Source organism: Haemaphysalis longicornis, unplaced genomic scaffold (assembly GCF_048455015.1).
Source record: "Haemaphysalis longicornis isolate Haplotype H1 unplaced genomic scaffold, Haemaphysalis longicornis Haplotype H1 scaffold_9, whole genome shotgun sequence".
Lineage (NCBI taxonomy): Eukaryota > Metazoa > Arthropoda > Arachnida > Ixodida > Ixodidae > Haemaphysalis > Haemaphysalis longicornis.
Genome location: NW_027526460.1, coordinates 166,634,472 through 166,659,091, shown reverse-complemented (window position 1 = coordinate 166,659,091; position 24,620 = coordinate 166,634,472). Strand labels below are relative to the sequence as shown.

The following is a 24,620-nucleotide window of genomic DNA, read 5'->3' as shown; positions in this document are numbered from 1 at the left end:
GTTGCTTCGGGGCGGATATTTCATCGCCGCTATCTTTACAGTTGCGAATGACAGTCCCTATTACAACTTTTCACCTCACTGTCATCCCCTTTCTTGTATGTGTAACCTTGCATCCGTGGTCCTTGCCGTTTTAGCCATCGATGATCAAGATACCTGCCACGGCTTAGACCGAAGCTTGCCCGCAGGTATCGCCATCCTTCGGCCACTCGCCACACGGGTCGTGAACGAGCCGGCGGCGCCGGGACCGAGCTCCGCGGCCCATCGGCGTAGACCGCGGCAGATATTTGACCATCGCTATAAAAACCACAGCTGATGACACTAACTAGCACATTTTTAAAGCAAAGCTTTTTACCTATACCCCCCAAGGGTTCTTTCACTACCGTTGATGTCACCAGAAAACTGCAGAGAACAAATAAAAGGATTTACTGGCACCACCGGGAATCGAACCTTTCACTAACAAAGCGAGAGCCCGTTGTCTTACCGATTTACCTACGAGACTGGGAAGGCAGGTGGTGTACTCACCAAGCACATCTACGGGTTTACCCCCTGCGTTCTCGCTGAATGCCACGTGAAAGCGTCACGTGACCACTCACGCCCGTCTAGCGGCCTTGTGCGCTCCTTGCTCATGTGCTAACAGTTACAAAAATTAAAGTAAGCTCACACCAACGCATGGCATCTCACTTCTAGTACGTCAATTTGCTAAGGCCTGTGGTCTCCAGTGTTCACGTAGACAGCTCCTTGTCGTCCGCCCTCACGCCAAACCAAGGAATACATTGAAATACTCCTTGATGGCCAGGCCATCACTCCAAGCCCCAGCATCAAGATCCTGGGCCTACATCTCGAGACAAACACCAAGAGTGACGTCTCCTTGCAGCGCCTCAAAATAGCAATAATCAAATCTTACACATGAACAGGCGAGTTGCCACCAAGAAGCGAGGCCTAAAGGAATCCGGTACCTTTCAATTAAGTGAAGCTTTTGTCCCCTCGAGAGTTACTTACGTCAACTCCCTGTCTTCTTCTCAACAGGGAAGACATACAGATGCTTTATATAATGATTAGAAAGGCGGTCGAGCCATTGGTCTTCTCAGGATTGCGTCCACTCAGAGGCTGCTTAGCACGGGGCTCCACAACACGGTGGAAGAGCTGATAGAAGTCCATCTTTCTAACCATAAGGTCCGACTCAGAACTGCGATGGGTAACCGCATGCTTCACAAGATTGGCTGGGCAGCCCAGAATGTCACTCCGCTTGACGTACTCCTACACTCTTGGCGACTAAAGCTAAAGATGCTCCCTTTGCTTAGAATTATGAACCCCTCGCATGACGAGGGTCACCGAAAAGCACGGGCTCAAGCGCTAAACACCGCGTTTGGTTGGGATCACGCAGTTATGTACACAGACGCCTCCAAACATCGAGGGCAGTAATACGCCATCATCGTGGCTACCTCCAGAACCAACCTCCTTGCGTGTACCCCTCTCAGGACCCAAGAAATGACGGCAGCAGAAGAGGCAGCTATCACCTTGGTTCTCTCAACCAGGGGTTCGGAGGGTAGTCATCGCTTCTTAGCAAGCCTACGGGAATTTCCAGTAGGGTTGGGTGTCCTGACCTGCACTGCGCGTTCTAAAAAACCACTCCCCAAACAGCTCCATTCAGCTCATCTGGACACCCCTCACGCTTCAATGGAGGGCAACAAATACGCCCACCCAAAAAGCCTGCGCTTTTACCTCCCGTGCTATGGAGCTGCACGAGGTCAGTCACCCGCTTGTCACGTTCAGGGAGATAACCCAGCATTATCGCCTTCTTGGACAGACCGTACCTTCGCCTTACCCTGACCTTTCCAGTGAAGAACAAACTACCCTACGGCTTATACAATCCGGGCTCCTTCCTATAGCCTACACGTCTTCACCTAATGTATCGAACACGCTACGACGCTGAATGTAAATTTTGCTCAGAAGTAGGAACACTCCGCCCCGTAATCGGGGCGTGCGACTTTAGCCCTGAGCACCCTCCCCCCTTTCCGTCAACTACCCAACAAGAGCAATGGGAGACGCTGCTGTCCAGGCCCTCTCTACCTACCCAGCTTCAGCGGGTGGACGGAACACAGGCCGCGCGGACTGGATATGGGCCCCACAGAAGAAGGAAACAGTCCCCAAGGGCTGCACTCTGGGACGTTCAGAAATCTGAACAGGAGTATACCTTCCTCCTGCTCCTTATCTGCCGCAAATCTTGTCGCCTCCATCCGCGGCGGAGAGACGGAAGAGACAGATCGTCTAACACCGGGTTGGGCTTAGTTTAATTTTATAAAAAAAGTTTCCACTCTTGTGCTACACCAATACAACTCAACCGATTTGCGCCTCCTTCAGCTGTGGGCGCAGCGCCGCCAGGCAGAAGTGTTTGCTTGTCGCAATCCCAACTCTCCGACTTGCCAAATCCGCCGCGGCTCGTCGCCATGAACGCCGGCTGTCCCGCCAGCGCTGGCTTGACATGTGCGCTTCGTTAGGGCCTCAGTCTGGACTACACTCCATATGGCGCATATTTCATTCTTTGGAGCGATCACCACCATCCCCAGATCCTGCTGCGTCAGCGTTCCTCACGTCCAACCAGACTTCTTTGCAATTTGCAGATACGCTGGCCCATACTTTATACCCCGATTTTGACTTGGACCCAGCCATCATGCCCCCTCCGTTCACTCTTCCTTCCGGTGCTGGTACGCCGCCATCGGAAGCAGCAACCGAGGGCATACTCTCACCATTTACAATTGCGGAACTAACCGCGGCCATTGACACGGCGGCACTCCGCAAAGCTCCTGGCTCCGACGGAGTAACATTTGAATCTTTCAAGAACCTGGACCATTCTTCTCTGGAGGGACTCCTGGAGGCGTACAACCGGGTTTGGCTCACGTGTACAATCCCCCCGGCCTGGCTTCAAGCGGATGTTATCACTATCCCGAAACCCGGTAAACCGAGTAAAGACATCCGCAACCTCCGACCAATAGCGCTTACGGCAACCATTTGGAAGCTGTTGGAACGGCTGATTGCCACACGCCTTCAGTGGTGGCTCGACGAGCACCATCTATGCAACCCATGCCAAATTGGATTTCGCCCCCACCTTGGTGCAGAGGATGGTCTGGGCCACCTCTCCGAAATGATCCTTATTGGCGGCCGATCCCACCGTGTTCGCTCTGTGCTGGGCATGGACGTTCACAAAGCGTACGACCACCTTGGCCACGCTGCCGTCATTGCGGTACTTCATCTCCTTCACCTGCCATCCCGCCTATGTGATTTCATTTTCTACTACCTACGAAACCGCACCTTCTCCATACGTCCCAACGGCTCCCCCATAGGTTCCTTCCAGCCCCGCCGTGGTGTGCCTCAGGGATCTGTCTTGGCCCCCTTGCTTTTTAACATGGCCATCTTGCCTGGCGACTTGGTGCTGTTCCACACATCTATAGTATCATCTATGCAGACGACATCACGGTATGGTCTGTTCACCAGGACCTTCACGTCCAAAGTGTCCGCCTGCAACAAGCTCTAGATGAAACCAATTCTTGGTGCAGGTATCTTGGCCTCACGCTTTCGCCTAACAAAACAGCCCTTCTCACCGTGGCCAACGCATGGGGCCGTCTGCGGTTGGCAACCTCCCCGATCCGTCTTTCGGTTCAAGGCACGCCTATACAAACAGCATCTACCCTGCGGGTGTTGGGCTTGGATATTACGGCCACCGGTTCTGCAAAACCTTGGATTCGTTCTGCAAAGCATGAAGCTTCGCAATCGCTGCATCTATTTAGTCGCATGTCTCAAAAAAGCCGGCGGTGCGGCCTCAAAGATGGCCCGCATGCTTGTCCGAGCCATTCTTCAGCCTCGCATAGTTTATCAAGCGCAATTCCACTTTCTTACAAAGTCAGACTGGGCACTACTCGAATCAATAAACAATTCGGCTATGCGAGCTATAACTGGTCTTCCAGCCCTCACCCCCGTCCCTATTCTGCAACAGGAAGCGCAGCTCAACACGTTTGATGAGCTAGTGCATCAGCGTCGACAAGCCCGCCTCCAAAATCCAGCCCTTGACCCTGATTCCGCCGTTCTTGCAGCGTACATGACCGGTTCACGAGCCCCACCACTATCAAACACCAATATACGGCCCCCATGGAAGTTCCACCAATTAACGGATACACGACCTGTTGCCCGTATTCATCCCCGGACAGTTGGTGCTCCGATTCCGCCTTCTATGGAGATTGGTAGCCCCTCGTCTACGCTGATGTTTGTCGACGCCAGTGCTTCCGATACCTTACTTCATACGGCTCTACTCTGCCCGACTGTGGCGCCCGATCCAGTGACCTGCACTTACATAACAACGGAGAAGTGGCCGTCAACGCAGGCAGAACTCCTTGCAGTGCGGGATGCTCTGCTACACACATCGTTGCTAATCAACCACGCTTCACCACAGTGTACAATTTACACTGATTCGTCGGTAGCTGTTCGAGAGCTTCGTAAAACTCTCACGTCCAACGAACTTCTAGAAATCCAGGACATAATGGACACTTATCCGTGTCGTGTGCGCGTGTCATGGCGCCAACGGAATAGCCACCCCGCAATGCAGGCTGCAGATGCTGGAACACACCCCGTGCCTGTGCACTATCCAGCTCCTCTTGCACCTTCGTCAAACGGTGTTCGCCTTGCCAGTGCAAAAGAACGTCTACGGCGCGCCGCGCGCGCTCTCATACCCCCGTGCGGTACAAATCTCCCTGGCGGGTTGTCTCGCCAAGATGAGGTCCTGCTCAGACGTCTTCGCCTGGGAGTCGCCCTCACGCCAGCTGTGACGAGGTCCTGGCCTCCTCAATACCATGCGCCGTTCAACTCCACCTGCCCCTTTTGCCCCGCTCCAGTTGACCAGGCTACAGCAGAGCACCTTGTGTGGAGTTGCCCTGCTCTGCGAAGCCTACGCGCTGTGCACATCGCCACCTGCGGCCCGCGCCCCGGACGTCCGCCAGACTCCATGGCGTGGATACAAGGACCACATCTTGGCCCCCTGCTCCGATTCCTTCGGGAATCCGGCGTGTATCTATACATTTAGTTTCCCCTTATGCTGATTAGCGAACTTCCGCAATAAAAAAAAAACACCGTTAATGCTTCATGCATTGATTTAATCTTAACAAGAACATCTCTTTGAAGTAATAAAAGTTGTGGTTAAGTGCATTTCACTTCTCTCTGGTTGTGCTATTTGTGGAGCGATGTGATTGAATTTAAGTGACGTCGCATGGGTAATCGTTATGGGTGCCGTTTACAGCTTTGCTTTCCAACCACATCCACGGGGTGGATTGGCGCGGTTTTTTTTTTCATCACACTAACATCGACTTTCACCAATTTATTTATTTAATATTTCAGGAATACTGCCAGCCTTACAAAAGAGGTCGCGGGTTCGATTCCCGGCCGCGGCGGCCGCTTTTCTGATGGAGGCGAAAAGCAAAAACGCCCGTGTGTACGAGATTTCGGCGCACGTTAAAGATCCCCTGGTGGTCAAAATTAATCCGGAGCCCTCCACTACAGCGCGCCTCATCGCCTGCGTGGCGTGGGCGCGTTAAACCCTACAATCAATCAATCAATTAAGCCTTACAAAAGGCCATCGGCAGGAGTGGGTGTACATTGTAACACGTACAAAAAGGAAAAATCTGTACAGTGAAAACATGATAAGTAATGCAGGTTAGGCACAATCTGCAGAATGACCAGGGGGTTGCAAGCAAAAACAGTGCAGGAATGCAAAACTAAAAAAGTAACGCAACAGCGTGTTTGTTTCTCACGCGCGCAGTATCATAAAGCAGGAACAGAACGATATGACGGAGTAGACAGATGCAAAGAAATATGTTCGCAGTCTTCTGCGCACACACATAGTCTGCACAAGAGGCGGCCTCGTCCTGATAATGACGACACAGGCGGTGAACAGTCTTGTTATGAATATATCAGAAAACAAGCCCAGGAAAAGAAGAATGTAGAATTACTTTTCCACAACCTGTGTGATTTTAAAAAGCGGCAACAAGTTACTGCTGGCTCGACCTGCGTCGGTTCGAGCTGCTCCGTCGGCCACGCCGGCAGGCACGGCGGGTTTGTGCAAGCAGTAGACGCTTCATGAATTCCTGCCTTATACGTTTGTTGCAAACAAGGGAAATCTAAAGACCTAGCTCGGCGACCGTCCTAGTCTACACTGTTGATCTGTTGATTTCGGTAACGAGCCGCAGCTTACGCTTCGGCGGCATACGTCATACATCACCACGCTGAAGTTGATTATGCTTGGATTTTTTCGGCGCAAGGCCAGCTGGGGCACAGAGCGCCAACAGTGCTACTAAAATGTGTAACCCATACATGTGTAATCTACATACAAGGAATAACAGATTGTAGTTGGCAATGCCTTCCCAAGAGAGTTCATCTTTACTATGAAAAGATTGCAGCTCAACACTCCACCTTGCGGCACGCCATTTTCTTGCACATGAACCTTTGAGAGTGCACTACCGACTCTCACGCGAAAGGTTCTCTCCGACAAGTAACTAATCATCATCATCACCAGCCTGTCTACGTCCACTGCAGGGCAAAGGCCTCTCCCATTATTCTCCAATTACCTCGGTCCTGTGCCAACTGTGACCAATTTATCCCCGCAAACTTCTTGATCTCATCTGCCCATCTAACTTTCTGCCGCACCCTGCAGCGCTTGCCTTCTCTAGGGATCCACTCTGTTACCCTTAAGGACCAGCGGTTATCTTGCCTTCACATTACATGCCCTGGCCACGTCCATTTCTTCTTCTTAATTTTCTACTAATATGCCTTTAACACCAGTTTGCTCCCTGACCCACTCCGCCCTCTTCTTGTCCCTTAATGTTACACCTATGATTTTCCGCTCCATTGCCCGCTGAGTCGTTCTCAATTTATGTTGAACCCTCTTAGTGAGCCTCCAAGTTTCTGCCCCGTAGGTGAGTACCGGTAAGATGCAGCTGTCATACACTTTCTTCTTCAACGACAATGGTAGGCTGCTATTCATTATCTGAGAATGTCTGCCATATGCACCCCACCCCATTCTGATCGTTCTAATTATCTCTGCCTCATGGTTGGGATCTGGGGTCACAACTTGGCCTAAGTATATATATTCGCTTACCACTTCCACTGCCTCGCCATCTATCTCAAACTGCTGTGCTGTCCCGAGGTTATTGATCATTACTTTAGTTTTCTGCATATTAATTTTCAGGCCCACGGTTCTACTCTGTTCGCCCAGTGCGGAAAGCATGCTTTGCAATTCGTCCCCCGAGTTACTTAGCAAGGCAACGTCATCAGCAAATCTGAGGTTACTGAGGTATTCTCCATTAACCCTTACTCCCACCTGTTCCCAATCCAACGTTCTGAATACTTCTTGTAAGCATGCTGTGAATAACATTGGAGAGATTGTGTCTCCTTGCCTGACACCCTTCCTTATAGGTATTTTACTGCTCTCCCTATGGAGGATGATGGTAGCTGTAGACCCATTATAGATATCCTCTAGTATTCTTACATAATGCTCATCTACCCCCTGGTTCCGTAATGCCTGAATGACTGCTAGGGTTTCGACCGAGTCAAATGCTTTCTCATAATCTATGAAGGCTATATATAGGGGTTGAGTATACCCAGCGCACTTCTCCATCACCTGGTTGATCGTGTGAATATGGTCCATTGTTGAATAACCTTTACGGAACCCTGCTTGTTCTTTAGGTTGACTGAAATCTAAGGTTGCAGAGATTCGGTTAGCGATTACCTTGGTAAATACCTTGTAGACGACTGACAGTAAGCTGATCGGCCTGTAATTTTTCAAGTCCTTCATGTCGCCTTTCTTATGGATTAGGATGATGTTCGCGTTCTTCCAAGATTCCGGTACCATTGCGGTCATTAGGCATTGCGTATACAGGTTTGCCAGTTTTTCAAGTACAATTTCTCCGCCATCCTTCAAGAGGTCTGCTGTTATCTGATCCTCACCAGGTGCTTTGCCCCCTTTCATTTCTTTCAAAGCCTTCCTTACTTCGGTCGTTACTGGTGGGATGTCTATCTCCTCTGAACTACTGTCTCGTTCGGCATTATCCTGTATGTCCCGGCTACTGTACAGATCCCTATAGAACTCCTCGGCCACTGTGACTATTTTATCCCTATTTGTGATGACATTGCCTTGCTTATCCTTAAGTGCATACATCTGATTTTTTCCCATGCCAAGACGTCTCTTTACTGCTTTCAGGGTACCACCGTTCTTTACAGCGTATTCGATCCTCTCCATATTATACTTCCGTATGTCAGCTGTCTTGCGCTTATTGATTAACTTCGAGAGCTCTGCTAGTTCTCTTCTGCCAGCTGCGGTAGAGATTCTCATGGTTTGCCGTTTCCTGATTAGATCTTTCGTCTCCTGTGAAATTTTGCCAGTATCCTGTCTAGCCATAGTGCCCCCGACTTCTACTGCACACTCCGTGAGAATGCGTGTAAGGTTGTCGCTGGCTTCCTGTGTCGTAAGCTCGGCTTCCTCGTTAAGGGCGGAATATCGGTTCTGCAGCGCGATACTGAATTCGGTATTTAACTTCTTAATAAATAAGGGTATTTAACTTCTTAAATTTAACTTCTTAACTTCTTAAATACCCTTATTTAACTTCTTAAAGAAGTTTTAACTTCTTAAAGAAGTTAAATAAGGGTATTTAACTTCTTACCCGAGACACTGAATGACTTGAGGTCTCTAAGTATGCCGTAATGCCATGCGGTGTCATAGTGTTAAATATCATCATCAAGGCGCTTGAAGACGAAGAGCAAGAAGACTGCTCATTCGCGCGAGCGCGTGCAACTACTACTTCTACATTAAACGTTCTTTGTCCCATGCCGTCACTGGTCTCACTCATCTAAACAAATGGTGCCGTGACCAGGATTCTACCTCCACGCCCTCAACGGACGTCTATCTGCGACTGAGCAGCAGAGAAGGAAACGGCGGCGGAGCAGCGGACCGACCTGGATCGCGCGGCGAGACTGGAGTGGCCAGCAGAGGCATCGGAACGGCTAACAAGTAAGGCGTCGTCATAAACTGCAGAGAAATGAGCAAAGAAGTGATAACGAAGAAAAGGAAGGCTCTTCGCTGCCAGATCACGCAGCTTATCAACGCAGCCGAGCCGCCAGTTAATGAAGCAGCCAGCAGAGAACAGCTACTCACGACTCAGGCGCAGATCAAAGTGATAAGCGAAAGCCTCAAGAGTGCCAACGAGCAAATGGAGAAATATCTGACCGAAGAAACAGCCGATACCGAATTTGAAAGAGTAATTGAGTATGACATGAAAATAACCGCAATCTTGTCTACTATGGAGTTCAGAAGTAGAGACCCTGTACAAATGGATTTGAACAGCAGCGCAAGGCAGGCGGCAGCTACCTTGCTAGTTAAACTACCCAAGCTGGAAATGATGTAGTTTGGCGGACGAGCTTTGGAGTGGCACCGATTCTGGGCTCAGTATGAGTCAGCAGTTCACCTCAGGCCTAACACGTCGAAGGGACAAAAATTAAATTATTTGTTAGCATCCGTCACCGGAAAAGCAGCGGCTGCCATAGAAGGGCTCCAGTATCCCGCAGAGGACAATTACGATGAAGCGATAAAAATACTACAAGAAACGTTCGGAAATCGAGAACAATTGGTGGAGCTGCACATGAGTGAGCTGGTGAACTTAGAAAAAGTAAGTTCGGCACAAGAAACGGACGATCTCCGCAGGCTTGTGCAGAGAGTATAGATCAACACATTGGCACTGAAATCACTGAAGGTGGAACCCAAGAGTTACGCACCGATGTTGTTGCCAGTGTTGAAAAGAGCGATTCCATCGGAGTTATCAGTCCAGTTCAAGTTTAAAGAAGCCATAAGGAGCAGGTCAGCCACGGAAGTTAGTGCGCAAAACCACTCAACGGGAAAAGAGTACGCTGAAAAGTTGGACAGGAACAGGCGAAGACAGCTGCGAAAGCCAGAGATAGCATCAGTCAGCTGCGGACAACTTCCAGCTTCTACAGTTCAGCGGATAGAATCTGTATTTTCTGCAAGCAGAAAAGCCATTCGACTGAAGACTGTCGTAGGAGCATTCCAATGACCGAAAAGAAGGCCATTCTCACAGCAAATAGAGCATGCTTCAGGTGCCCCCGACCGAATCACACTGCACGGATCTGTAGAGCACGCGTGAACTGCAAGAAATGCAAGGGACGACATGCTACGTCTGTGTGTAGAACATTGCGACAAGATAAGACGGTGCAGGTTGAAGCACAGCAAGCGAAGGCGACGACGTCTACTCTGCACGCTACTGAAAATATACAACATGGTTCAGTGCTTTTGCAGACGGCTGTGGCATGGATAGGGGGACACACGTCTGGCCGATATTGCCGTTTGCTGTTGGACAGCGGAAGTCAGTGGTCAGTCATTGAAACTGGATAGGCAAAAGAAATTGACGCAAAATTAATACGACAGGAAAGGCTAACAATGAGTTCATTCGGAGGAGACGAGAAAATCAAGTACCTGGACGTAGTTCAAGTGACTATAGCACCCCGAGACAAGCAAATAGAAACAGTAATCGAAGCTCTGCAGGTTGACGTGATTTCGCACAGTAAGCTTCCTTCTCCCAGTCAGAACATCAAAGAAAAATGGAACAACTGCAGCTACGAGTCGCGGACGACAGGACCAAGACGACAGCCACAGATGCGATAGGACTACTAGTTGGCTCCGATTATTATTGGGAGTTTCTTACTGGTAGATCACATCGACTTGAAAGTAAACTGATGGCAGTCGAAACGACATTAGGTTGGGTAGTGCAAGGTCCTTCGGAGGAAAGTAAAATGAGAATAATGGAAAGCCAACCAGTTATGGTTCTGAAAGTTGAAGCTGCGGAAACAGAACTTCAACAAGACCTACAGAAATTCTGGAGCCTGGAATCAATTGGCACAACAAAACACAGTTGCAATAATACAGAAAGCGAAATAGTAGAAGAATTCCAGCGGAAGATAGAGCACCGAAATGGTCGCTATCAAGTCAGCTTGCCGTGGAAGGAGAGCGTTAATCTGGAAACCAACAAGGAAATCGCAAAGAAAAGACTATTATAACTGACAAAAAGGTTAAAGACGGACGGCAACATAGGCGGACGGCAACAGCTACACGACGGGCAAGCGAAAACACACAGAGTAGATGTTGAAGAGGAATGGAGAAGTCGATGCCGACTCGCAAGACCTTGCAGGAAAAGATGGCATCAAGAGTACATAAAAGAAATAGGAGCGACTGTCAACAGGCCTGATGTCGTCGGGCCACATTCTAGTTTCCCGCTTTTCGGACTTGCGCAAGCCGCAGGGGCCCGAAAGCTCGGTGACGGTAAAACCGCCTTACTTAGTGCCGGCGACCCAGTACCAAATACCTTTACTGCGTACTGTGCATTGGATGATGCAAAGAAGAAGGAACGAAAAAAGTCGAAAAAGAAAGAAAAGTGTGCGAAAGGAGGCAAGAAATCTAACAAGAAAAGCAAGAAATCAAAGAAGAAAAGTAAGAAGTCAAAGAAAAAAAGAAAGAAGTAAAACAAAAGCAAGAATTAAAAAAAAAAAAGAAGTCTGGAAAAAAATCTACAAAAGGAAACTCGAAGAAACACAAGTCCAAAAAGGGCAAATCTAAAAAACGCAAGAAGAAAAGTTCGAAAAGGAAGTTCGAGGGAAAATCTGAGGATGAGGAGGGTAGCCTGTCTTTGTCGCCATCGTCAGCATCTTGCCCGCAGTCAGGTGCCGAAACAGTTCCCGAAAAACAGGCTCCGTCTCCGTCCACAACCACAGCTATTACTGGAGCCACGCTAAACCACTGCCCGCAGGAGGTGGTGCTAATTGAAGACCGGGGCCCAAGGACGTTTTGGAAAGTGTGCCGAATCGAGAAAACGTACCCTGGACGTGACGGAGTGACACGGGCGTGCCTTCTTCGGGTGGGAATAGAACTTCTCAGAAGATCGGCGAATCACATTTATCCGTTGGAGGGCTGCCTCACATGACCCGCCAAAACGCAGCGCGATTCAAGTTGGCCGGGCGGGAGCTTGTTATATATCATCATGAAGGCGCTTGAAGACGAAGAGCAACAAGACTGCTCCTTTGCGCGAGCGCGTGCTAATTCTACTTCTTCATTAAACGTTCTTTGTTCCATGCCGTCACTGGCCTCGCTCGTCTGAACACATAGGCCTTCTCTATGTCAAAAAACACCCTAAAACAGAACTGTTTGTGAACGAAGGAATCCTTTATATATTATACCTGCGCAACCAGTTGGTCATTGGTGGATCTCCCCGCCCTGAAGCCAGCCTGGAAGCTCTCGAGAAGACCATTGTACTCTAAGAAGAACATGAGTCTCCTGTTGATCATCTTGTTGAGAAGCTTGCACATGCAGCTGGTCAGGGCAATGGGTCGATAGATAGCGGGAGAGGAAGGGTCCTTCCCTTCATTCAGGAAAGCCACTACAACGGCCTCCCTGCAAGACCTTGGAAGCTGCCCTGAAAGCCATATTTTGTTGTATAGGTGTAGGAGTATCTCAAGAGTGTCTGGGTATAGGTGTTGTATCATGGTACATGTAATCTTATCTGCCCTGGAGCTGAAGGTTTGCACGTGCTCAGGGCAGCCCTCAACTCATAGTGTGAATTAAGAGTTGTAAGAAGTTTTCGATTGGTCTTTGTCATGTAAGGGTTTTTTCTCTGCAGATGTTTTGTGTTGCATGAAAGTGTTAGTATAGTGTGCTGAACTGGACACGTGTTGGAAGTGTTGTGCCAGTGTGTCAGCCTGGTCTTCGATTGTGTCCCCTGTTGTGCTGACCAGGAGCAGGCTGTGTGTTTGTTGTCCCTTGAGCTTGCGTATTCGTGTCCATACTTTCCGTGTGTCTGTGTATGAGTTTATTGGTGTTTCGAATGTACGCCAACTATCTCATTCGGCCTCACGGCGCACACGTTCTCCTAACCCCTTGGCTTGTTTGAACAAAAGCAGGTTACTCGACGTGGGGTACCGACGTAGGATACCCCACGACTTCCTCTGGGCCTCTCGCGCACGCCTACAGTCCTCATTCCCCCACGGCCTCCTCTGGTTGCGAGGCGCACCAGAGGCGTGGGGAATGGACTTTCCAGCGTCATCGAGGATGTGCGCCGTGAGAAGTTGTGTAGCTTCTTCAACGTGTAGGTGTCCAATAGATGTGTGGTGTAGTTTGGATGTCTTTGTAAATGTATTCCAGTTAGCCCTTGCTCCATTGAACCTGTTCTTGGAAGATGGACTGCATGGGCCTTTACCTATGTATGTTAGTGAGGTGGGGAAGTGGTCACTGCCATATGGGTCAGTGCCCACACCCCACTCGAGAAGAGGAAAGAGAACTGTGGAGCCAATAGCCAAGACAAGATATGAGTATGTGTTGTGTCCTGTTATGGTATGTAGGCTGTTTATTGTTGAAACCGCATGCTCAAGAGGATATTAGAAACCTCTCTATCAGGCGACCCCGGGCATCCGTACGAGAAGTGCCCCAAAAAGAATTGTGAGCATTAAGGGCGCCTGCGGGGATGTATGGTACGGGCAGCTGGTCAACCAGCGCCCCGAAGTCAGAGCTCAAAAGTGCAAGACCAGGAGGAATGTATGTAAAGCATACCGTTATCAACCTAATAAATATTATTGTTCGAATTGATATAGCCTCAAGGACAGTGTTCAAAGTGGCAGGTGGCATGCTAATGATTTCCGGGCGATTATGGCCACACCGCCAGAAGAGTGTGTGCAGCCATCCCTGTCCTTTCTGTACACCAGGTAACTCATTCCAGAAAGTTGTGTGTTTGAATTGAAATGTGTTTCCTGTACACACACTGATTAGCATGCAGGATGTTGTAAATGTCGTCAAGGTTATTAAGAAGGTCTCTGCAGTTCCACAGAACAATATTTTCCCTGCATATTATTAAGTGTTCAGAGCTACTGCAGTGGGATTATTTATGTAAGGTCTTTCGGGGCGTGGACTCTTGGAAGGGCTTTTTAAAAACCTTCTCTGCAGGTTTGGATGAAGGGACCCGCTCCTTCCGCTGCAAATCAGATAGGAAAGGGGCCACATCCATCTCATCAGATTTTTGGGAAGTAGCCGGCGGTCCGAACCACTTGGACTTGGCACCCTTGCCGGTGCCCTTCGTTGGAGCCGCGACCGCCGAGGGCGGCGGTGCGTCGGGGGTTGGAACTGCCGCGGGTGCCTCCGTCTCCATCTCCCGTGTGCCCTCGCCTGGGATTTGGGCCAGTGGAGAGGAAGCAGTGGATGAAGCGGCATGCCCAGCGGATGTGTTGCCACCACAGCCGCTGCTGGCTGAGCAGGCGATGTGGTGAGTGGTTGGGCTGCACGAGGCAACCCGAGGGGGGGCGGTGGCGGGACCAGGTTCGTCCCGCGGTACTGGGTCCCCTCCGAAACCAGATGCCACTCTGCCCCGGCGAGCTGCATCGGCGTACCTCACCAGGGGGAAAGAGGCGAACTGCTTTCGTGCCTCTGGGAAGGTATTTTTCTATTGACTTTTAGGCATGATCTGTTTTAAAGCAAAGCTTTTTACTTCTACCACCCAAGGGTTCTTTCGCGACCGTTGGTGTCAACAGAAAACTCCAGCGAACAAATAAAAGAATTGACTGGCACCACCGGGAATCGAACCTTTAACTAACAAAGCGAGAGCCCGTTGTATTACCGATTTAGCTACGAGCCCACGCTAAGACGGGGAAGACAGGTGCTGTACTCACCAAGCACATCTACGGGTTTACCCCCTGCGTTCTCGCTGAATGCCACGTGAAAGCGTCACGTGACCACTCACGCCCGTCTAGCGGCCCTGTGCGCTCCTTGCTCATGTGCAAAGAGTTACAAAAATTAAAGTAAGCTCACACCAATGCATGGTATCACTTCTAGTACGCGAACGTGCTAAAGCCTGTGGTCTCCAGTGTTCACGTAGACAGCTCCTTGTCGTCCGCCCTCACGCCAAACCAAGGAATACATTCAAATACTCCTTGATGGCCAGGCCATCACTCCAAGCCCCAGCATCAAGACCCTGGGCCTACATCTCGAGACAAACACAAAGAGTGACGTCTCCTTGCAGCGCCTCAAAATAGCAATAGTCAAATCATACACATGAACAGGCGAGTTGCCACCAAGAAGCGAGGCCTAAAGGAATCCGGTACCTTTCAATTAAGTGAAACTTTTGTCCCCTCGAGAGTTACTTACTTCAACTCCCTGTCTTCTTCTCGACAGGGAAGACATACAGATGCTTTATATAATGATTAGAAAGGCGGTCGAGCCATTGGTCTTCTCAGTATTGCGTCCACCCAGAGGCTGCTTAGCACGGGGCTCCACAACACGGTGGAAGAGCTGATAGAAGTCCATCTTTCTAACCATAAGGTCCGACTCAGAACTGCGATGGGTAACCGCATTCTTCACCAGATTGGCTGGGCATCCTAGAATGCCACTCCGCTTGACGTACTCCCTCACTCTTGGCGACTAAAACTAAATATGCTCCCCTTGCATAGAAATATGAACCCCTCACATGACGATGGGCACCGAAAAGCACGGGCTCAGGCGCTAAACACCACCCTCGGTGGGGATCATGCAGTTATCTACACAAACGCCTCCAAACATCGAGGGCAGCAATAAGCCATCATCGTGGCTACCTCCAGAACCAACCTCTTGCCTGTACCTCGGTTGGAACCCGAGCAATGACGGCAGCAGAAGAGGCAGCCATCCCCTTGGCTCTCGCTCAACCAGGGGTTCGGAGGGTAGTCACCGATTCCCAGCAAGCCTACTGGAATTACTAGTCGGGTTAGGTGTCCTGACCTGCACTGCGCGCGCTAAAAAACCACTCCCCAAACGGTTCCATTCAGCTCATCTGGACACCCCTCACGCTTCAATGGAGGGCAACAAATAAGCCCACCCAACAAGCCTGCACTTTTACCTTCCGTGCTATGGAGCTGCACGAGGACAGTCACCCGCTTGTCACGTTCGGGAGATAACCCAGCATTATCGCCTTCTGAGACAGACCGCACCTTCGCCTTACCCTGACCTTTCCAGAGAACAACAAACTACCCTACGGCTTTTACAATCCGGGCTCCTTTCCACAGCCTACGCGTCGTCACCTAATGTATCGAAATCACTACGAGGGTGAATGTAAATTTTGCTCAGAAGTAGGAACACTCCGCCCCGTAATAGGGGTGTGCGAACTTAGCCCTGGGCACCCTCCTCCCTTTCACTCAACTACCCAACAAGAGCAATGGGAGTCGCTGCTGTCCAGGCCCTCTCTACCTACCCAGCTTCAGCGGGTGGACAGAACACAGGCCGCGCGGACTGCATATGGGCCCCTCAGAAGAAGGAAACAGTCTCCAGGGCTGCACTCTGGGCTGTTCCGAAATCTGAACAGAAGTATTTCTTCCTGGTGCTCCTAATCTGCCGCAAATCTCGTCGCCTCCATCCGCGGCGCAGAGACAGAGAAGACAGATAGTCCAACACCGGGTTGGGCTTACTTTAATTTTATAAAAAAAGTTTCCACTCTTGTGCTACACCAATGCAACTCAACCAAACACCGTTAATGCTTCATGCATTGATTTAACCTTAACAAGAACATCTCTTTGAAGTAATAAAAGGTGTGGTTAGGTGCATTTCACTTCTCTCTGGTTTTGCTATTTGTGGAGTGATGTGATTGAATTTAAGTGACGTCGCATGGGTAATCGTTATGGGCGCGGTTTACAGCTTTCCTTTCCAAGCACATTCACGGGGTGGATTGGCGCGATTTGTTCTTGCTTCAATTTTCTACAGCTTCTAGAATACGCAGCGTGTGGTCCCTGGATTTTCATACAGGTGAAGCTCTCGAATTCACAATTGTCAGTTAAGTGATCATGTAGTGCACATTTTGCGCATGTAAGTTTACCACGGCAAGAGGTTGTGCCATGGCCAAACCGCTGACACTTAAAGCAGCGGCGTGGGTTCGGCACGTATGGTCGGATCGGACATCTCATTAAACCTGCGTTGGCCGACTCAGGAAGTGTTGAGTGGTCAAACGTCAAGAATATGTGCTTGGTTGGTATTATTCGGTAATTACGGCGTGTGGTGATTCGCCTCACTGTTGTCACGCCCTTATGTCGAAGCCCTTCGAGCAGATGAGCTTCAGTTTCACTGATAAGATCCCGATCAGAGATAACGCCCTGGCAGCTATTAAGCCTGCGATGGGGCGTGGTCTTGATGTCAATATCGACCACGCGCGTTTGCTTGAGGAGGTTAGAGGACTGTTTGTTTTCTACTTCAATCAATACTTCTCAGGTTGTGAGTTTCTTCGCCTTGTACGACCTAACAATCAGGCTTTCGAGAAACGTGGAGATTAGAAACACGGACTTGGAAGTGATGGGCTTTGTCTTGTCAAGAGATTCCATGATTAAAAAGTGCGAGAAAAAAATCGGGCTTTGGGATCGAGATTGATTGCAAAGGAGGAAAAGAAACCTCTGTGTGGGCCCTTTTCATGGACCGATCACGTTTGGAGGGAGGGGGTTTTGAAAGTACCATATGCTATAGTATAAAAGCAGGGGACGGGTGAACTTCCTTCGGTAGGGTTACCCTGATACCGAGAAAAGTCCCGGAGCTCCCTGCCTGGTAAACAAACAGGGAGCCCGTTCGCCGGAGCTTGACCTGGCCTCCGACGGCTACCGTTTGAGGTTTCTACCGTTCACCTTAAAACGCATCATCATGGTTGGTCACAACTTGTGTATGGAGGCTCGAGGTCCGCGGTGTCGCCAATACCGTCACCAGGATTGCTCAAGGTGCCCCGTGCGGTGACCACGCTGAAGTTGTTTGCGGAGAATGCACCACAGTTGATACGATTATAAAGCCCCCATGAGGTCAAATTGCGCTTGACGCACTCATAATTAAGTTCAAACGACGGAATTTAACCCAAAAATACGTTTAGAACGCGCTTCATTAAAGGGGTCCTGAAATACCTTCCGCCGATGCATGGATGTACACGTACCCAAATAAAGCAATGTATTAGCAATTTCCTCCCGCAAGAATTTTGTTAAAGGGATGAGTATTAGCTGAGAAATCGTACATCAAAAACCGCGCATTATCGTCGCTCCGCGTTTCCTTCTCCTTTCGACTTTACTCTCCGCTGTTGACGGCGCGCGAGCCTTGCCTCCTATGATGCTGCGCTCCCCAGCGGTGACGTACTTCCGCTATTGCGCTGCTCAGACTGTCGTCTGCTACGGGCAAGCTTTGTTGACACCATGAATCCCGCACTCCGCTCAAGGCTGGAAAAGCGAACGAAAAATCTGGCCGCATGTATGCGGCGGCCTGGCCTTGCCCTTGCTGGCGGCACATGACTTTTTATCGGCGGCGAACTCGAAGCCGCACGGGGAGGGTCGTGCGCTCGTTCCCTTGATGCACCGCGCACTGTTTATCCAAAAAGCGCCGTATCAGATGTGGCCCCGCTGGTTCCGGGTCTTATTTTGCGGCGGTGGTAATTCCTGCCGGCGGCACGTGAAAAAGTCATATTAAACCGATACAGAACCCGTGCACAAAACGCTTCAATCATGTGAACAGTTCAGCTTGGGGCGACGCGTGGTGGAGAGCGGCAACGTTGGCAAAACATGCTCCGCCACGGCTCTGCGCTTTCCAGCGCTGGAGCGAGCGCCATTTCTTTGACAATCTCAAACATCGCTTGCCTTGGCAACAAGGCACAAACCGCTCCAGAAGTCAGTTACGGTTGCGAGATCCCGGTTCAGCTTGGGGCCCCACTTCGCGACATGTGGGCACTGCAGGCGTACCACTCACTCCCATTGGGAAGTGCGAGATGCGTTTGGCATTACAGAAGGCGATGGTGTGTGTGTTGTGGACGCCTTTGTTTCGCGATGAAATGCGACGTTGTGCTTCTGCGGGTGCATTGTGCTTCCCATGGTCTGGATTATCTTTCTCGAGCGACGTACGGCTCAACCTCACATGGGGTATGTGCCGTGTGCGTGGCTAAGTTAAGTGACTTGCTGTTCGTCCCCGCAAAGCGCGCGCGAGGTGAGTACCGAATTTACGACGGGCCGGAGGCAACCCATCCTCTGTCAATCGGGGTTCAGACTTTCAATGCATGTTGTGACGTTGTGTTCATTAGAAACGCATGTCTGGATTGGTTTGAAGTTGAATGAAATGTATGCGTCAAACCCGGGAATTCGGCTCAGGGCGTTCTCTGCGATTGCACGAAAGAAGTGCCACGGGACTTCAACGCTTTCTTTATGGAACGTACTCAGGTAACAGAATATCCATGTCGTGTTATGGCCGTGTTGCATTCAATACAAACGGTTAAGCGTTTGTTTTACACTTGTTTCGTTTGTCGTAAAATGCCCAAGCGCTCCGGCACTCCGCTGGCAGATCAGCCGGCGAGCCGACGCTGAGCAGACGACTCATCTCTTTGCCGGAAGTGCGTGAAAAAGCCGCCCAATAGCAGGATGTCTAGCTCATGACGAACATTTGGGAATCGATGATGTAGACATGTGAAGATGGCGGCGTCTAAAAACACAAAGGGAAGGGTGAGAAAAAAACGGCAAGCTTTGCAACAAAAGTGTGAGCTTTCCGCTGCGCGTAAAAGAGTAGTACTTGGCACAGATTATGTTGACGACCCAATCTAACGGTTGCGCTAGTTCATTTATTGTGCTCAAAATGCCTTTCAGGGCCCCTTTAAGCGAAGTGTCACGCACTGCAAGCAAACTCAGCAAGACAGGAACGGTAGATTCTATAAGTGACGTCAAAACGATCGCAGCGCCGACTTCTCGAGTGGTGGGCCTGGCGGCCAATAGTGTGACGTCGGACCATGTTATCGCTGGGAATTTGAAGTCGCCGAGTATGGGTATGTGTGCACTTGAATTTGATATGGATAGTAAGTTTACGTGCTATGGAATTCTATGACGAAGGAGGGATGAGCGTCAGGGCTGCAGGTAAAATCCACCAATAGTGAAGGGTGGAAAAGGGCTGTTGCATTTGATAAATAGTAGCTGAAGGGTTGAGGGGATATTAACACCTGCTGCACTGAAGTCGTTGGTGAGCTGCTATAAGAACACCGCCACATAATTTCGTCTTGCAGTCCAGGCGAAAAAGATCGTGATGTGGATCGAAAATTTAGGAGTGATTCTGTTAGTACGATTATGTCGGATTCCGTGTTATCGACGGGGGAACGAAGATTGTCGTGGTTAGGCTGCAAACGGCTCCGGATGTTAGTGTATATTAGCGATAACGATTTACCGATTCAATTTCCTTGGGGAGCTTTTGAAACTGCTGGCTATTGTGCTCGAGGAACTACTTGTCATGCCCGGCGATAAAAGACCAAGGTGGTTTTGTCGATCAAAAATTTCTCATGACGGAGTTTGTCGGGTTTGGGGCGGGACTTTCCGGATTTGATCGAGCGTTTATGGGCAAAGCAGGTGTTACGTGAGCAGTCCTGGCAAATTCTGTAGCCTGAATCCTTCAACTTTTTGGCGTTCGAGAGGACGTTTTCTTTATCTTTTCAGCCTGCGGAACGCACGACAATAGGGCGTTTTTTGTTTTGTTGAATAGGCCTATTCTGCGTGTCCGTTCCACACTTCTTGCATCGAGGGATACTTGGAGTATTTGATTACATAGCTTCAGTACCAATTGCTCAGATTGTGCCGATGTGTTCTTCTCATCCTTCTTGAAGCAAAAAAAAAAAAAACAGTAGGTTAGAGCGGCGAGCACGGTCTTTGGAATTGTCAAACCTGTCGGCTAGTTTATCAATCGCATCGGCGTTCTGTGCAGCAAGCGTCTGAACGTCATCAACTTGAGTTTTAGGTGAGGCAAGTGTTGAGCAGTCGTTCTCCATTTTAGTTAACCTGAAGATGATGTTGTTGTCGAAGGTTTTTTCCTGTTGGGCGAGCGAAGTGCGAATGGATTTCATTTCTTTAAGTACTGTTTCTTGGGAAGAGGGTATTGCATCTAATGTAGACGTGATGTAACAAGGAGCTTCTGTATAAGACGGGCGCGTGGTAGGCCTGAGGTTTTCCTCCACATCGCCGCACAACCGTAGTAGTTGCAAGGTGAGAGCGCAACAACAATGTGCAATATCAACAACACCGCCTCGACTCGGCAGCACTAGCAAGGCGGCACAAGAAGTGCGTTTAGCAAATAATGAGGAACATTTTTTTACCTGCACAGGCGTTGCAAATGGCGGTGGGCCATCGCTGGCGTGCTGCCAAACCATTGTTGCAATTCCAATTACCTGTCGATCCCTCTTCTCACCCCACCCTCCCCCGCTTGTATCGACAGGCGATTGGAATTCCACAGTATTCACAACTTCACTGGAAAGTACATAATTATCAAAAGTAGATGAAACTTGGCGTTATGTTAGAGTCGTCTCAGTGCCTAATGGTCATATAACATCTTTCGGGACAGTTGGGACAAAACAATAGTTACACGCATTTTCTGTAACCGCACTCCCCCCTTCCCTTGAGGGCCACGTATTGGCAGCAGACGTGAATTCCGCAACGTTTACAACTTCAGTGCGAACCACACACACTATACTTTTTTACACCCTTTTAGACAAAAAGGATGTAGGAAAAGTGGAAAAAGAATGTTGGGAGGCCTTCACTTCCCTTTTCTTGAATCTCAACACCCTTTTCCTTGCTGTACACCCTTTTCGTTAGAAAAAAAGGGTGTTGATCCACTTCAACACCCTTGGTTTTTCTTAGGGTGTTGAAAGGGTCTGGAAAAGGTGTTCAGCTGTTCATTGAATAAGGTCATGTTTGGATGCGTAATAGCACTGCAAAGAAGACATCCCCTCATATACTCGTCTACTCGCAAGAAATTTTCAAACGCCAAAAAATTAACTGCTCGTATGCAATGATCGCTCGTTTTCATATGCGGTGCACCTCATGCCCCAAATTTAGCTTGGCACGTGAAACACCAGTTTGAACCTTCAAAATTCTAAACACGATAGTCGTGTTCCGAAAAGGGTGTTTACCGACTGCAACACTCTTGGATTTCTGTAGATTGTTGAAACAGTGTGAAATAGGTGTTCAGTTGCAAAAAAAGAACAGCGTAGCTGGGCTCGACCTAGTTTCTTCCGGTGTGTTAACACGAGATAGACCGGGGAACCATCTGCATCATTTTTTTAATGGCTGCCAGAAGGTCTGATCGCGCGCTCGCACCGCGAGGAGCAGATCTTCTTGCTCTTCGTCTTCAGTGTTCATGATGGTGATATTTTACAGAGTCCCGCCCGCCGGAAGTGCGCTTGAAGGATCAGTGGCGCGCTTATTTGAAACCGTGTTCGAGCGGGTAAACGTGCTTGGTAGACCGCCGTATAAGCTCCTTGTTGCTTCTCTGCAGAAGACACGCCCTTGTCACACCGTCACGTCCTGTATACGTCTTCTCTATTCTACACATTTTCCAGAATATTCTCGGGCCGGTTCCTCCCAGAAGAACTACGTCGCCTTCCTCCAACGCTTTAGTGGCCGTTGCTTTTGTGCGCGCTGTCGCTCCGATTTCGTTCAGATATTCTCGATGCCATCTTGCCCACCAAGTCCGCACGATTCGACACCTACTTCTCCAGGCCTCTTCGATATTCCCGAGGATGAGACGTTGTGAATCGTTAAGTTGCTGTCTCCCTCCGATGATGAGCGCAGGCGTTATTGGCATAGGCTCGCGAGGCTCGCCGTACACGTAGGTCAACGGTCGGTTATTGAAACCTCCTTCCACTTCTGTTATGACGGTTCGCAGCTCTTCTATCGTAATAGTCATCCTCGCGATGATTTTCCGCAGGGAGGTTTTAAAGGGACACTGAAGTGATATGTAAACATTGCGGGATTACTAGCGCAAATTGTAGTCCGGATTCCCCAGGCCATGTTTCGACCACTCTAGACGCGTTTACGCGATTTTATTTAGTAGAAAAACTAATTCGAAAATGCTGTCCACCTCTCTTTACGCTCGCCCATTTTCTGTGGCGTTTTCGTGTGACGTCAGGAGGGGATGAGCTGGCAATTGGCTGCGGCGCTACTGCACGGCTCCCCGGCCAACAGAGTCAGTCGGCCCAGCGTTTCGTCCGTCGGCCGCCGGCGGGTCGTCGCGGTCCAGGAGGTTAAAAAAAATTGCTTGGTCGCAATTCGTTCGCTTAGTTGAAACGAAGCCAGGACACGTTTGTGAATGGAAGAATGTGCCTTTCTTTACTTGGTTTGTTTGTACACTGTATCTAGCTCCAAGTCAAGGTCGCTTCAACAAGCGCTGCACAAGCGCACATACGACGCTTCGCTGACTGGTACGCCAGTAGGAAAATATAAGGCCTCTTGAAGGCGGGAGAAGAGTCAGCGAAGTCAATATAGGTACTAAGGAAATAAAATCAACTGATAGTTTTGCCGTACAAAGTAAAACTAGGGCGCGGGAAGCACTTTTTTGCGTTGGGCGAACAAGCACAGCGGTCAGCAGCACGACTACGCATCTGCGAACGCTTTTCCGTCTACGAAATGCAATTGCTAGACGTTAGCTATTGTGGAAACTCGGGCGACGCTTACTGCACGAGCGCAGTACAACAAATAGTCACCTAAGCTGCTTGAAATGCCAAAACTAAATAAAAGTGTAAACCGATTGTACAATATATACCCTATATTAGCCATTCCTTCGCATCCCGCTCCGTGGCTCAGTTGTCTGAGGCGCTAGGTATGTCACCGCAAGTGTTTTGCAAGTCACGAGTTCAAATCCCCGCGGGTACGTGCGTTTTTTTTTGTAAGTTAACTTTTTTGTTTTCCGCCTGATGTTTTATATATTGAGTTCACCTTTTTTTGGGCCGCAACGTTCATGGCTACACGAGCTAGCTCACAAAACGCGCGCAGGCTGGCACTGGCGCGCTAGCGAGTTCTCGTTGGCGTGCTGTTGCGATAAGCACCGACTGCTTGCAGGCAGTGGGCACATGCCAGAATGAACAGACCCTTGGCCTGGTGCGAACACGCTTTTTACGATACAGGCGTGAGGGAGGCAAGCTCCAAATATGTGGGAAAAGCGCACGACATTTGGGCGTCTGCGGGTACGCGGAGGGCATTCATGTACTGCGTAGGTCTCGGCTAGGGAATGCTACGACTACAAGCCGTCCTGGAAGTCTTATCTTGTGCATTTTACAGCCAACAACATGGCAGAAGCGCAGTACGATGATTACTGAGATATTGAGAATGCCCATCCTACAACGCCATTGGTTATGTTTTATAGAACCGAAACCGAAACTTGTTTGATTGCTAACCTTGGGCATCGTCCAATCACGGCGCCCCTCCTGCCAACGTCACAGCCTTAGTTGGTGCGGCCGCCGCAAACCGCGCATGGTAGTTTTTTTTCTTTCGCGCTTTGTAAAATAATTACCGATTTGTCAACCGGATAAACGATGAAAAGTGTGCTAATTTGAGCCAGTCTACGCAGTGAAAGCAAAAACGGGAGCTTGACAAATTCACTTCAGTGTCCCTTTAAGGCTGCGTATAAGACGCTCATAAAATCCTCCGCTATCAGCTTCCACTTGATATTACGTGAGCTGCAGTAATTATCCAAATTCTCTCGTTGAATGATGCCCAGTACCTCATTGATGTCTTTCGCCGCCTTCTTGAAGGTTTTCGCG

At 49.5% G+C, this 24,620-nt stretch overlaps 1 protein-coding gene across 1 annotated transcript in view; it reads left to right on the top strand.

Moving 5' to 3' along the window:
- Nucleotides 1-24,620, top strand: part of LOC144152040 (fatty-acid amide hydrolase 2-A-like) — a 173,976-nt gene that overhangs the window by 18,118 nt on the left and 131,238 nt on the right. The window lies entirely within an intron of this gene.